Here is a 15094-nt window from a genome sequence, read left to right as displayed (position 1 = left end):
CATGCAGGGACATTCCTTGAACATCCAAAAACATTCCCAAGTATCTCTATCTCACTAAAACCGCAAAACATGTTGGCACAACACATATAGATGCATAACACTTCATTTCAAAGGGCCAAAAGAGATAGTTGTGAATAGAACATCATTACCAAATCTTGCAGACAACATCAACACCTGAAAATTGAACTAAGACATGACACAAACATTATAAAAATGTCCTCAAAGTTGCAACACCTGAAACATCAATGCAAAGAAATGTGGAGCCTTCCATAGACCAATCCTAACAAACAACCAGACTTTCTACAAACTTTAATCACCAACCTCATCAACCACAACACCACGGGCCTGAAAAAGATAGGAGTGTAATTTTCACAGAGCATACACATTATGTCCTTGAATCCATGAGACCATATCATGAAATGTGGAGGAATGTAGAGCATTCTTCCAACCTATCTTCAACATACATTTCTACAACAACTAACTTCATCAATCTTCCAAAGACCAAAATATCTTGGAAACATCAACTTCTTTTTTAGGAGCAACTAAGAGAGGCAAACTATTATCCTGTAATATACACAAGATCATCACAATCGCCTCCATATTATTATCATGCTTCTACCCCTCATCTTACTACTTCTAAATGCATATAATCCTCATCTTAATATGATATCATCATCATGTAGACATCAGACACCAATAAGGTAGACATCCACAACATATAGCAACTGCAACCTGTTGGCATATGTGCAGAGCTTGATGACATAATGATATTGTATGTTGTCATTGATGTCAATATGCTGAAGTATGAACTGGTATATTGAAGTAAGCAAACTGGCAAGAGAACCGGTATGATATTGTGAACCGGTATATGTTAAAAAGTGAAGCGGTATGTTGGAATGAGAACTGGTATATGGGAAGTTTTGTATCAGGGTTTCATTTAGCATGACTACCGGCTAGTAGTCCCAACTTCAGGGTTTCTAGTTGATGCGTCCCAAGCCCGTGTGATTCAACCGATGACATCTTGTGATGAGTTAGCATTGTAATGAAGACCAAATCGTGTTGCCACATCAGGCTTGTGCGCGTGAAGGGTTTCCTTGAGGATCTTGCATGAAGAAGTTTGATCCTATCTACCTTGGGAATGTGCAAAGTCTCTGTAAATGGTGGAGAGCACGTGATGGGTTATCAACTTCCTAAAGCGGCAAAGAATAAATGTTGGAGAACGTCTTGAGATCTGTTCAAGGCTGTTGTATTTAATGCAGTATGATTAACGGCCAAGATTGAACTGACTGAATTGTTAAACCTAAATGTTTAAGGTTTAGGGTTTATGCTACCGACCTATCTATTTCCTATAAGGTCAATGATGTTTTTCATTTTGAAGTTGTTGGCAAATGTTATGTGTGTATCCAAGTGAAGAGATACTTGATTCTTTCTAGATCGAAGAAGTGCTTGGATACCTGCAGAGTGTGATTGCAGAAGCAAAGGAGCTAAAGAGGATCTACCTTGGCATTGCGTGCTGTTATCAGATCAGTGTATTACCTATTGACTTCTAACCATTCCAGTAGTTGGAAAATCCCTTAACCGGGTAGCTTTAACAGGCTTTTACGTAAATCCTTTAACAGGGTGACTCAATTGAATGAGTTCTTCAAATCCTCTTGAGAGGTAACCTTTAATAGGGTCCTAACCTTTAACCGGGTATTTAGCCATCCCTCAACCGAGTGATCCCTAGCAGGATCGGTTCCTAGCATAACATATTGTAAGTCTTTAACCGGACTAGGCTCCTAACAGAGCAGACTTCAGAAGAGTTCAAAGAACAACTTGTGGGTGTTCATCCCCACCGTGGTTTTTCCTAGTTGGGTTTCCACTTGAAAAATCAGTGTGTCACCTATGATGCTTATCATGTGATGCTTTAATATTTTTTGTCAAGTGGTAAAGCATGTTGAAACAATAGTCATTACATTTCTGGTGATATATTACTTCTTTATGCATATGGGTGAAGTGGACATGAGATATTAGATTGTGTGGAGAGCTAAGTGTTACCAGTTTATGTCTTTCACATTCTCATTGTGTTTTACCGATAGTACCCTGATTTAGACTGGTGATACTGTTTACCAGTTAAGTATAGTCTTTGCAGTCAAACTAGTTCGGGGAAAAAAAAATTTGCCTGTACTGATTCACCCCCCCTCTCAGTACTGGTTTGGTACTAATTGTTCATCATTATTCATCAATTGGTATCAAAGCATCCTCCAGGTCCTTTATGTTGTAAGCTTAACTGCTTGAGGAAAAGATCCTACTCTAATGATGAAGAGGGAAGGTCCAAAGTTCAATAGAGATAACTTTAAGATATGGAAGGACAAAATGAAGATCTACATTAGAAGCATGGGTGCTCAAAACTGGAGCTATGTTGAGAATGCTTATGTTATCCCTACCGGTACTCTCATCGATGATCAGAGAAGAGAGATTCAAGAGAATGGGCAAGTCATGGAAGCCGTAATCAGCAGTCTATCTAACATTGAGTTTATTGATGTTCAGGATAAAGACAATCCCAAAGAAGTATGGGATGCTCTGGAGAATATCTATGGTGGTGATGAGCATGTGAAACAAGATAAGGAAGAGAGCCTAAGGGGAAAGTTTGAATACATGTGGATGGTTGAAGGAGAGACCATTCAACAATATGGAATAAGAAAAAAAACTATTGTTGGAGACATCAAGAGTGCAAGAGTTAAAATAGATGATTCCACTATTGTTAGCAAAGTCTTGAGATCCTTGTTACTAGTCTATGCAAGAAGGGTTGCTTCTATTCTAGAGTTGAAGTCTATAGACAAGACAAAGGTATCCCTAGACTCCATCATTGCTAAGTTGACTACGTATGAGCTAAATAATTATGATGGCATTATTGAGAAGACTGAATCAACCTTTAGAGCATCTACTACACCATCTAGAAAGGGAAAAGAAGCTAGTACCAGTTGTGAACCAAGACAAAGCAAAGAAATGGATGATGAGGAGATCTTGATGGAATTTGAAGCTCTTCTTGCCAAGAGACTTCCTAAGGGAACTAGTAAATACAGAGCTAAGATCCCTTTGAAATGCTTTTCTTGCAATATGATAGGACACATTGCTATAAACTGTCCTAATGGTGAAAATAAGGATAAACCAGATAAGTTCAAGAAGTTCAAAGGAGGAAACAGGAGAAACTGTTTTGTAGCAGTTGATGAAGGTGTCACTGATGAGGAATCAGAAGATGAAGAAAGTGAAGACATTGTGTTTGTAGCAATTAAGGAAGATGTATTAGACAAGAAGGCTCTTGTCTCTCACTTTGATAATTCCAATGAGTGGATTATTGACAGTGGTTGTTCTCACCACATGACTGGTGACTGGAGTAAGTTTCTGTCTCTAGAAGAGTATGATGGTGGTGTGGTTTGATTTGGTAATGATGCACCATGTATGGTAAAAGGAAGAGGGTTTATCTCTCTAAATGGAAAAAGCAGTGCTGATAATGTGTATTGGGTAGAAGGTCTCAGGCACAACCTTTTGAGTGTTGCCGAGCTGAATGATAATGGATTCACTTTGGAAATCAAAGATGGAGTGTGCAAAATAAAAAGAAAGAGTGGTGAACTGATGGCCACCGGTATGTAGACCAGAGGTAACTTATTTCAGCTGAATGCAAATATCAGTACATGTCTAATGGCTAAGTTTGATGATAGCTGGATATGGCATAGGAGACTCTACTATGTAAACTTTGATAATATTGTGAAGGCCAGTAAGATCAAGGTAGTTAGAGGATTTCCTGTGCTAAGCAAACTGGAGAATCCTTTGTGCAGAGAGTGTCAACTGGGGAAAATGTCTTCCTCAACCTTCAAAGGTAAATCTTTCATTGCAGACAATTTACTTGATCTTGTACATACTAATTTGTGTGGTCCTATGAAAACTAGGAGTGTGCACAGAGATAGGTACTTTATGGTTCTCACTGATGACTGCTCAAGAATGATGTGGGTCACATTCTTGAAAGATAAGTCTGAAGATTTTGGAAAGTTAAAAGCTTTCAGAGCACTAGTCAAAAAGGAAAGCGGTAAGAGGATTAAGTGCCTAAGAACTGATCAAGGAGGAGAATTCACTTCTGGTGAATTCAATAAGTATTGTGAAGAGAATGACATCAAGAGGCAACTATCTGCCTCCCGGACTCCACAACAGAATGGCCTAGCAAAGAGGAACAACCATACTATAGTTGAAGCAACTAGGATGATGCTGATTCAAAGGAAGGTTGCTCACACCTTCTGGAGAGAAGTGGTGAGCACTGCAGTCTACACTATGAACCAGGTACTCATCAAGAAAGGTAAGGATAAAACTCCTTATGAGTATTGGACCGGTAAGACACCAGTGGTAAGCTACTTTAGAGTGTTTGGTACCAAATGTTATATCAAGAGGAGTGAACATCATAGCAAGTTTGATGCAAAATGTGATGAGGGAATATTCCTAGGGTATTCCACCAAGAGCAAAGCTCTCAAATGTTTCAAAAATAAGACTCACAGAATTGTTGAAAGTATCAATGTTAGAGTTGATGAAACTTCTGAGAAACCTAAGGAAACCAATAGTGAGCAAGTGGTAGATGAACTGATTGTAACCTTCTAGGAACCGGTTGCAAAATAGCCTAGTACTAGCAATAGTGCTCCTACACCGGTAGATGTTGATGCTGATGAAGATGAGGATGAAGAAGAAAAGCAAGAGGAAATAGCTAAGATCATTCCTAGTTATGTAAAGTTGATTCATGATCCAAAGAAGATCATAGGAGACAAGGATGCAGGAATTCTTACAAGAAAAAAGGTCAGAGAAAACTCTTGCATGATCTCTGAATTTGAGCCTAAAACTTTTAAAGAGGCACATAAAGATGAAGATTGGATCAAGGCAATGGAAGAGGAACTTGACCAGATAGAAAATAATGGCACATGGTCTTTGGTACCCAGACCTGAGCATAAAAATGTCATTGGCACCGAATGGGTTTTCAAAAATAAGCTGAATGAAGATGAGACAATGGTAAGAAACAAAGCCAGAATGGTGTGTAAGGGATATGCTCAAGAAGAAGGAGAAGACTATGGAGAAACCTTTGCTCCAATAGCTAGATTGGAAGGAGTTCGTATGCTTCTTGCATATGCAAACTTCAAGGGATTCAAAGTATATCAAATGGATGTAAAATCTGCATTCCTGAATGGAATACTTGAAGAGGAGGTGTATATAGAGCAACCAGATGGGTTTTCCCTATCAGAAGACAGTGACATGGTGTGTAGGCTACATAAAGCCTTCTATGGATTGAAGCAGGCACCTAGAGCATGGTATGAATGCTTACACTCCCATCTTGTGAAGATTGGATTTGAAAGAACAAGTGAAGATAGCAATATCTATTTGAAGTCAGAAGGAGATCAGATTTTGATCTTTGAAATATTTGTTGATGACATAATTTTTGGTGGAGATGACAAGATGAGTCATGATTTTGCAGATGAGATGAAGAAGGAATTTGAGATGTCACTTATAGGGGAGATTAAGTTCTTCATTAGACTACATATTCAAAAAATGAAAGATGTTATCTTTATCAATCAGTCCAAGTATGTCAAAGAGGTGTTGAAGACCTTTGGCATGGAAGATAGCAAACTGGTTGGTACACTGATGGTGACTGGTTGTAAATTGTCAAAAGAGGATGACTCAACGTTGGTAAATGAGAAGGAATACCGATCAATGATTGGTAAGTTGCACTATGTAGTACATAGCAGACTGAACATTGCACATGCAATGGGCATTACTGCACGGTTCCAGAAAAGTCCAAGAGAATCCCACTTGGTAGCAGTTAGGTGGATTCTTAGATATTTGAAGGGAACTATTGACTATGGATTATGGTATCCATACACTAATGATTTCAACCTCAAAATGTTTACAGATGCTGATTGGGCTGGTAATGTGGACAACCGGAAGAGCACAACCAGTGGTGCATTCTTTCTTGGTGGTAGACTAGTCTCATAGATGAGTAAGAAGCAGAGTTGTATCTCTCAGTCTACAACAGAAGCAGAATATGTTGCAGCATTTATGAACTACACCCAGACAATTTGGATGAAGTATGTATTAAGTGGTTTCAAAGTTCTTGTATCTAAACCGGTGAGTACATTTTGTGACAACACAAGTGCAATTAATATTTCCAAGAATTCAGTTTTGCATGCTAGAACCAAGAACTTCGAGCTCAAGTATCATTTCTTGAGGGAGAAGGTTTAGAAAAAAGAGGTTGTATTGGAACATGTTTCCAGTAAGGAGCAGTTAGCAGACATATTCGCCAAGCCTCTACCGAAGGCTACATTTACCTATTTAAGAGGTGAACTAAAGGTGTGTGCTCCACATCAGTCAAGTATTGCATTGATAAATCTTTTTTAGGATTGGTGTGTTGAAGGATGCTACTCCTTAGGGGGAACATCATAGTGTGGAACATAGTTGTTTGTGCCTCCACTTTGGCATTGTTGTCAAAGAGGGAGAAGATGTGAAGCGGAGAAGATATCTGCAGTATTGGGGAGAAGATGTGAAGTAGAGAGATATCTTTGTATATTGCCATCAATGCCAAAGGGGGAGATTGTTGGCATATGTGCAGAGCTTGATGACATGATGATATTGTATGTTGTCATTGATGTCAATATGCTGAAGTATGAACTGGTATATTGAAGTAAGAACATTTGGAAAGAGAACCAGTATGATATTGTGAACCGGTATATGTGAAAAAGTGAAGCGGTATGTTGGAATGAGAACCAGTATATGGGAAGTTTTGTATCGGGGTTTCATTTGGCATGACTACCAGTTGGTAGTCTCAGCTTCAGGCTTTTCGGTTGATGCATTTCAAGCCTGTGTGATTCAACCGATGACATCTTGTGATGAGTTAGCATTGTAGTGAAGATCATATCGTGTTGCCTTGTTAGCCTTGTGTGCGTGAAGGGTTTCCTTGAGGATCTTGCATGAAGAAGTTTGATCCTATCTACCTCGGGAATGTGCAAAGTCTCTGTAAACGATGGAGAGTGCGTGATGGGTTATCAACTTCCTGAAGAAACAAAGAATGAACGTTGGAGAACATCTTGAGATCTGTTCAAGACTGTTGTATTCAATGCAGTATGATTAACGGTCAGGATTGAACCGACTGAATTATTAAACCTAAATGTTTAGGGTTTAGGGTTTATGCTACTGACTTATCTGTTTCCTATAAGGTCGATGATGTTTTTCATTTTGAAGTTGTTGGAAAATGTTAGTGTGTATCAAAGTGAAGAGATACTTGATTCTTGCCAGACCAAAGAAGTGTGTGGATACCTACAGAGTGTGATTGCAGAAGCAAAGGAGCTAAAGAGGATCTGCCTTGGCTTTGTGTGCTGTTATCATATCAGTGTATTACTTGTTGACTTCTAACCATTTCAACATTTGGAAAATCCCTTAACTGGGTAGCTTTAACAGGTTTTTGTGTAAATCCTTTAACAGGGTGACTCAATTCAATGAGTTCTTCAAATCCTCTTGCGAGGTAACCTTTAACAAGGTTCTAACCTTTAACCGGGTATTTAGCCACCCCTTAACTAGGTGATCCCTAGCAGGATCGATTCCTAGCATAACCTATTGTAAAAGTCTTTAACCGGACTAGGCTCCTAATAGAGCAGACTTCAGAGGAGTTCAAAGGACAACTTGTGGGTATTCATCCCCATCGTGGTTTTTCCTAGTTGGGTTTCCACATGAAAAATCAGTGTGTCATGTGTGATGCTTTTCATGTGATGCTTTAATATTTTTGTCAAGTGGTAAAGCATGTTGAAACAACAGTCATTATATTTCTGATGATATATTACTTGTTTATGCATACGGGTGAAGTGGAAATGAGATATTAGATTGTGTGGAGATCTACGTGTTACCGGTTTATGTCTTTCACATTCTCACTGTGTTTTATCGATAGTGCCTTGAATTAGACCGGTGATATTGTTTACCACTTAAGTGCAGTCTTTGCAGTCAAACTGGTTCAGGGAAAGCTTTTTTTGCCTGTACTGATTCACCCCCCCCCCCTCAGTACCAGTTTGGTACTAACTGTTCATCATTATTCATCACAACCATCATCCATTTGTACTCTATATTACTGACAACAACTTCCAACAATCTCCTATACACGGAAACTCGTCATTATACATATGATCAACTTCATTATCACTTCTTCAACAACTGCAACAATCTATATTCAACCTATCACCATATCATCAATCACAACACAACAATTGTCAATAATCAAAGACAACATATATTGTTATACATTAGGTTAACATCAATGACAACACATATTGCCAACACAATATGAAGTAGGCACCAACTTAACGAAGACACCAATCCCCTATTGTGTTTGCAAGCACCAACCCACTAGAGACATTGATCCCCAACTTAAGGATCTAAGCACCAACTTAATAAGTAAGACACTAGTCCTACCGAAATACAAAAATATGATTTGTAGACCTTCAAGACTGATAACATATCTTAAACATGATCTGATCAACTTTCAAACACTCTCCCTCTTTGCATATAATCTTCTGATAATGGCACACAATGATTGGAATGCAACTCACATTACATCACACTAATATTCACATTGGAGATTAAATGAGAGAAACCATGTTATGTGACTATAGAGGACATATCACACATCACAAAAACTTAGCAAAAACCTAGATAGGAGGTCCTTTTAGGTTGTTATAAAACATGTGCATGACTTCATAGGATCCTACCAAGTTGAGCCACTTATGTGAATTTGAGTGTACATGTTTATGATTGAAGTAAAAATCGTCGAATGTTGTTTGGGATGTTATTGTGGTTTTGTCTTGTATTGAATGTGTACATCATATTATAATTATTTTTTAATTTTTAGTTTTCATAATATTTTTTATATGTTTTTGTTTAATAATTAGATTATCAAATGAAAATAGTAAATAAACTTAATCTATTTGTTGGAAATAAAAATAATAATCTACTTTTAATTCTTCTAAATAACTAATAAGCATAAACTACTCTACCTATTTGTATGTATTATAAAAAATATAGAATTAGAAAAACAATATCTATAGTGTTTTTAGAGCCCTATGCCTCATGAAACACTATTGGGACAAACTTGCAAGTGTTCTTCACATATAACACCATTAGTTGTTCCAATCCTAACTACTCCAACATGAACAATTGAATACCATGCTTTAAGAAACATTATAAAGCAAGCTAAATGTCAAAAGGATGAGGAACTCTAATATATATATAGAAGATATAAATATCTTGTTATACTATTAAAAAAATAATATGACAAAATAAAATATAAGAAAATAAGTATTAGAACAAATCAGTCTCTCTCTTTCCTAATCTCTCTAACACTAAAATATAATTTTGAAGAGCTCAAGTAAAAAAAATTTAAAAATCAACCTATTTTTTAATTATGTAAAAATTAACTCAATATTTTTTAGTATTAAAAACATAATAAATTTAATATAAGAGATGACTATTCTGAAACATCATCAAGCTTAATAATCAAAAGTAAATTTTAATTGATAAAAATAAAACATTGTTTACCAATTTTTAATATAATTGAATTAAACAATTTTATCATTAAACTAAATAACATTTTCCACAAAAAAATTAAAAAACAACTATTAATTTATTTTAAAATTAAAAAAACAGCAAATAAAAACTATTACCTTGTTCTATCCTTCTCTTATGTGTAGAATCTTTGAGAATTTAAAAAACTACCCAAAATCTAATTATGGGCAGACAATATTCCTTTCCTACTAACTACAGCTAAATTGAGTAAAATATAAGTGCAGAAAGTCCATTTGAGCTACTTTAGCAATTCCTTTAAAACTTACACACCATTATTTTTTTAAGGGTAATCGTACAATAAAAGAGTTAGCAGTAGAAATATATTTCTGTTGTCCTATCCAACCCTAACATGTGAAGACAACAAAAGTGCATTTATTATTATTATAATATAAAAAAGATGCCTTTGGTCATTAGTTTGGGAGCAGTCAATATCAAGCCAGCAATGCCCACATCAATTCAGTCTCTTTATGTCTCTTATAATCAAGTCTTACAAACTGTCCCCAAATTGTGGTGGAAATCATTATCCACTAGTATTATTATGAAATTAAAAGTTTTTAATTCCTCAATTTTAAAAATATGTTTTAAAATAGTTGTTGAAATTAGAAATAAAGAATTTTTATGTACAATTAAATAATGTTTAATATCAATGACTTTCATAAAATATAAAAATTATCTTTATTCAAATTTTTGGTAAAGTCTTTTGTAAGTTGCTCATTGGTTAGTGTGTTAATTAACTCGATGTTTTATGAATGAAGCGATGATGTACTTCAATATGTTTTGTGTGGTTATTGAACACTAAATTCTTAAACATCTTCAACACACTTCAATTGTCACACTACATAATTGTAGGGTTAAAATAGGTAGTAGTTGTTCCAGTACTTCCAATTTCATTTTTTAAATATGTTTTAAAATAGTTGTTGAAATTGTAGGGTGTTGAAAATATTTGATTTATTTTAATAGATTCTTTAAATAAGTGAAATATATGACCAAATATGTTTCTATATGACAGTTGTGTCTTTATGTTAAAAAATGTTTTGGGAGCGCGAGTAAAATAGTTTATATTTTATTTCATCACACAAAGCAGTTAGATGATGGGGGTTGCCCATAACAAATAGGTTTATTAGTTACAAATGTACAAGTAAAGAACATTTAGCACTAATGTCTTCTCAAAAACACACAAACTTATCTTTACTCAAATGTTTGGTAAAGTTGGTGGTTAGTGCACTAATTAACTCAGTGTCTTTATTGAGGTCATGCTCATTAATGAAGTGATGATGTACTTCAATATGCTTTATGTGCACATGGAACCCTAAACTCTTAGATATCTTCAACACACTTTGATTGCCACAATACATAATTGTAGGATTAAATTGTGGGCAATAAAGGTTATTTTATTTCATCACACAAAGCAATTTGTTGGTGTAAACAATTATTCATGTTGGATATTATTACACCTTACTTAAGTTTACTTAGAAAATGCATCTCATAGTAGTTTGGGTATGAGACACTTGGGTGTTTGTGCCACATTGGGATAGTGTGTATAGGAGAATTTCCAAATTTTATGGTGTTGATCTTGTTACTACTCTATCATATCCACTTATTGTGGAGTGATAATTCCACCCACCATAATTCCACCTTTGGTGGGTGATCCACCTCATGTGGAATATTTTATTGTTTCTCCTACCTACCACACCTATTTCCTACCTACCCTTGTTTTTTATTGAGCCAAATGTCATGTTTGTGTGCTCACATATCCATATAGCCTTGCCTATATATGCAGGCTCATATTCATTGTATGTAAGAACTATTGATCTTTTGATCATCTATCTATTGATGAGAATACAATTTATTCTTGTCCTATATTTTGTCTCTCTTTTGTACTATTCATTGAGCTCTTGATCTTGGCAAAATCTCACATGGTATCAGAGCCATTAGAGCGTCATTGATTCGTCCTTGATAGGCATTATTGCGACGTCAAGAGGCAGATATGAGGAGAAGAATCTTTTGGAGGCGTCCTAGACCAGATCTGACCTCGCCATTGCATCCAAGTGGTCGTTTCCATGAATTTTGAGTATAAATTCGGCCTATTTTGGTGAAAGTCAAATTTCGGGCTTGGAAGAAAAAATTTGCAAAAATTTAGTGGTACAATACAAATTTCGAATTTTTTTTTTTTTAAAAGGAAATTTCTACAAAAAATATATACTATCCATAGAGATTTTTTTTTGAAAAGTTTTGAAAAAAAAAAAATTAAAAATTATTTATTTCAAGGGGGTACTTACCCCACCCCCGACATTGTACTGCGTATTTAATTTTTTGTAGGGTAGGTCGGACCCTCCTAAACATTGCCATCTTGTCGCTGCAGACATCATCGATGACTGCGTAGAACCGTTTCGGACTTTTCATCGGTTTCTCCCTGCCCTCGTCAATTGCTCCTGTGGCGGTCTTCTTCTCTTGCCGGTTCCTACCTTTCCTCACTTGGTGGTCTTCATCTCTAGTGGCAGTCTTTAGCACTTGGTCCTCCATCGACCTGCTTCCTCACTGGCAACGTCAACTTTTAGGTGGACCCCGCAGCCTCCTTTCCGTTCGGTGCATGCCTATCGGGCCCCTCTACTACCTCGATCGCCATGTGGGCACTGCCACGTCATCAGTAGCCCCTGCCATGAGGACACCACCATGTCGGCAATATCGTACATGCCACCTTAGCTGACACATCATCACGTCAACATCATCATTCTGTACTGCCATGTCAGCTATTTCAACCAACCAAATTGTGCCACATGTCAGTCCGTACTGTACAGATGCTCAGTCAACAAGGAGATGAAGTTTTCATGACGGTCATACGACCGTCAATTTAACCTCATTTTTTTCTGACGTCATCATTTTTTTGAAAATTTGGCAGGTCCCTTCCGTTGAGCTTTTTGATTTTGCAATTCAACTTCAAATGGCCATATCTTGCTCATTTTTGCTCCTTTTTTGGTGCAATGTATTTTCAAATGGGCTAATTTTTCATGTACTTTCTTGTGGTGGCATTATTTTCTGATTTTGATGGATAAATTTCATAAATCTCAGTTTTTGGTGACTATACCTGTCCAATCCCCATTTTCGCAACTTCTGAGACTCCGTTTGGGCTCATACAAACTCCTTTTCAAGTTCCATTTTTTTTTATGCATAATTGTTTGTCTAGTCTCATAATATGTTATCAATTTGCAGTGATTTTGGGTAAAAATTATACTTTCATCATATGGTCATTTTGTTAGGTCCTGGAGACAACTGAGAAAGGGGGGGGGAATCAGTTGTCAAATAAATTTAAACCAAAAACAACTTAACCAATTTACTACTTAATACCGGTAAACTAGTCTTATATGTCGGTAGACAGTTTTAATAGTTAATTGCAATACCAGTAAGGATTAATGCATGAAACAAAAAGATAAAGTCATCCACAACACATAACACCATTATTTGTACGTGGAAACCCTGTAAGGGGAAAAACCACATTGGGAAACCTTACCCACAATCAGATGATACTACTGCAGATAGTAAGTGTACATAAATGGGGTCTGCACATGCAGAAAGGCTAAGCACCTAGAGCTCACTGCTCAAACACAAATGGGAGTCACACTGACTACAATTGGATGGTTAAATCCAATAAGAATGTACTACTCAAAATAGCATCTTCATATGCTGGATTCAGTACCGGTGTAGTTCTGATTGTCTTCACAAAAAACCCTCCTTCAATCTTCAAATGATGTCTGTGTGTATAGCTCTGCTTATTCTCGTATATACCTTCACACAATCCTTTTTTGCATTCCACACATGATCTTACAAATAAGATCTTACATTTATACCATAACCTAGGACCAATTTTAGTAGGTCAGCTCTACAAGATATTACAATAAAATTAATTTACATATTAATTAATACCCGATGCAATAACCGATTCAATATGTCAGCTTAATGCATTTACAACAATAATAAGTCATCTCCATAGCGTGCCATGCTGATCTGGAAAAGATAAACCTGCTGGTGTAAACTGGACCTATTTGCCGGTAACAACAAATATGCAAATGCTAATATACCAATAAACAAAACTCCAAGACAAAGTGTCCACACGATGTCTTCGACATAACCAAGTGTTTTCCATATCATTCCGAGTGCTGGTGATCATTATATCTTGTTGGTGTACCAAATACCGATGATTGTGTATGAGTCATTTGCTTGCCAGTGAATGTTGTTGATTCTCCAAAGTGCTAGAGTTTTAGTAGGTGTTGACATCAATGACAAAATCATACCAAAATACCAACAATCTCCCCCATTGGCATTGATGGCAACACAAGATGGAAAAACCATCAAAGTACCAAAGCAGAAATGCCAAATACTAAAAGCCAACAATCTCCAGAAAGAGATCATGACCAGAAATCAAAATTCAGATCCCAAACAACAATCTCTCCCCCTAGGAGCAACATGTGTTTTCCTTGTGTTTTTCCATACCAATCTCTCCCCCTTTGACATCAAATGCCAAAGTTACAACAAAACCAAGTTCATATGCAAAATACCAACCAATTCAGTATACCAACTACTCCCCCTGAGAAGTAGCTTCCCATCAAAGTCGGAGTAAAAGATTTCTCTATTAATTCTGTCGGTTGATGACAATCATCAACTTCTTAAGTCTCTACCAGTGGGGGTATGACCCCAAGCTGGTCTCTGAGATATTCAAAAGTCTCCTTAGGCAGAGGTTTAATAAAGATATCTGCAATCTTCTCTCTAGTATTCACATAAACCAGTTTTATTTCCTTTGCTTCAACATTTTCCCTTAGAAAATGCAGTTTGATAGAAACATGTTTGGTTTTAGAATGTAATACCGGATTCTTAGATATATCAATTGCTGCAGTGTCATCACAATAGATAGTAATAGGTTCCTTGCATTTTACCTTTGTCTTTCAACATTTGTTTAAGCCATAGTACCTGTGTACAGTTAATTGCTGCTGCAACATATTCTGATTCTGTTGTTGATAAAGATGTACAACTTTGTTTCTTACTCAACCAAGAAACTAATCTGTTTCCAAGAAATAATGCTCCACCAGTGGTGCTTTTTCTATCATCCACATCTCCTGCCCAGTTTGCATCTGTGTATGCACATAATTCAAAGTTTTCATCTCTAAGATACCATAATCCAAGATTTATAGTACCTTGTAAGTACCGGAAAATCCTTTTTACTACCGATTCATGATTTTCTCTAGGATTACTCTGAAATCTTGAAACAATACATACTGCATTCATAATATCAGGTTTGGTTTGTGTCAAATATAGTAAACCTCCTATCATAGATTTGTATCTAGTTGGATTAACAGGTGTAGATCCATCCCTTAGTGATAATTTGTCATTTGTAGTCATAGGTGTGCTTACCGGTTTAGAGTTCTCCATCCCAAATTTCTTTAGTAACTCTTTTAAGTACTTGGACTAACTCAAGAATATACCTTTA

This window comes from Cryptomeria japonica, chromosome 5 (genome assembly GCF_030272615.1).
Source record: "Cryptomeria japonica chromosome 5, Sugi_1.0, whole genome shotgun sequence".
Taxonomy (NCBI): Eukaryota; Viridiplantae; Streptophyta; class Pinopsida; order Cupressales; family Cupressaceae; genus Cryptomeria; species Cryptomeria japonica.
The sequence above is the reverse complement of the archived record's forward strand: the minus strand, read 5'-3'. Positions refer to the sequence as shown.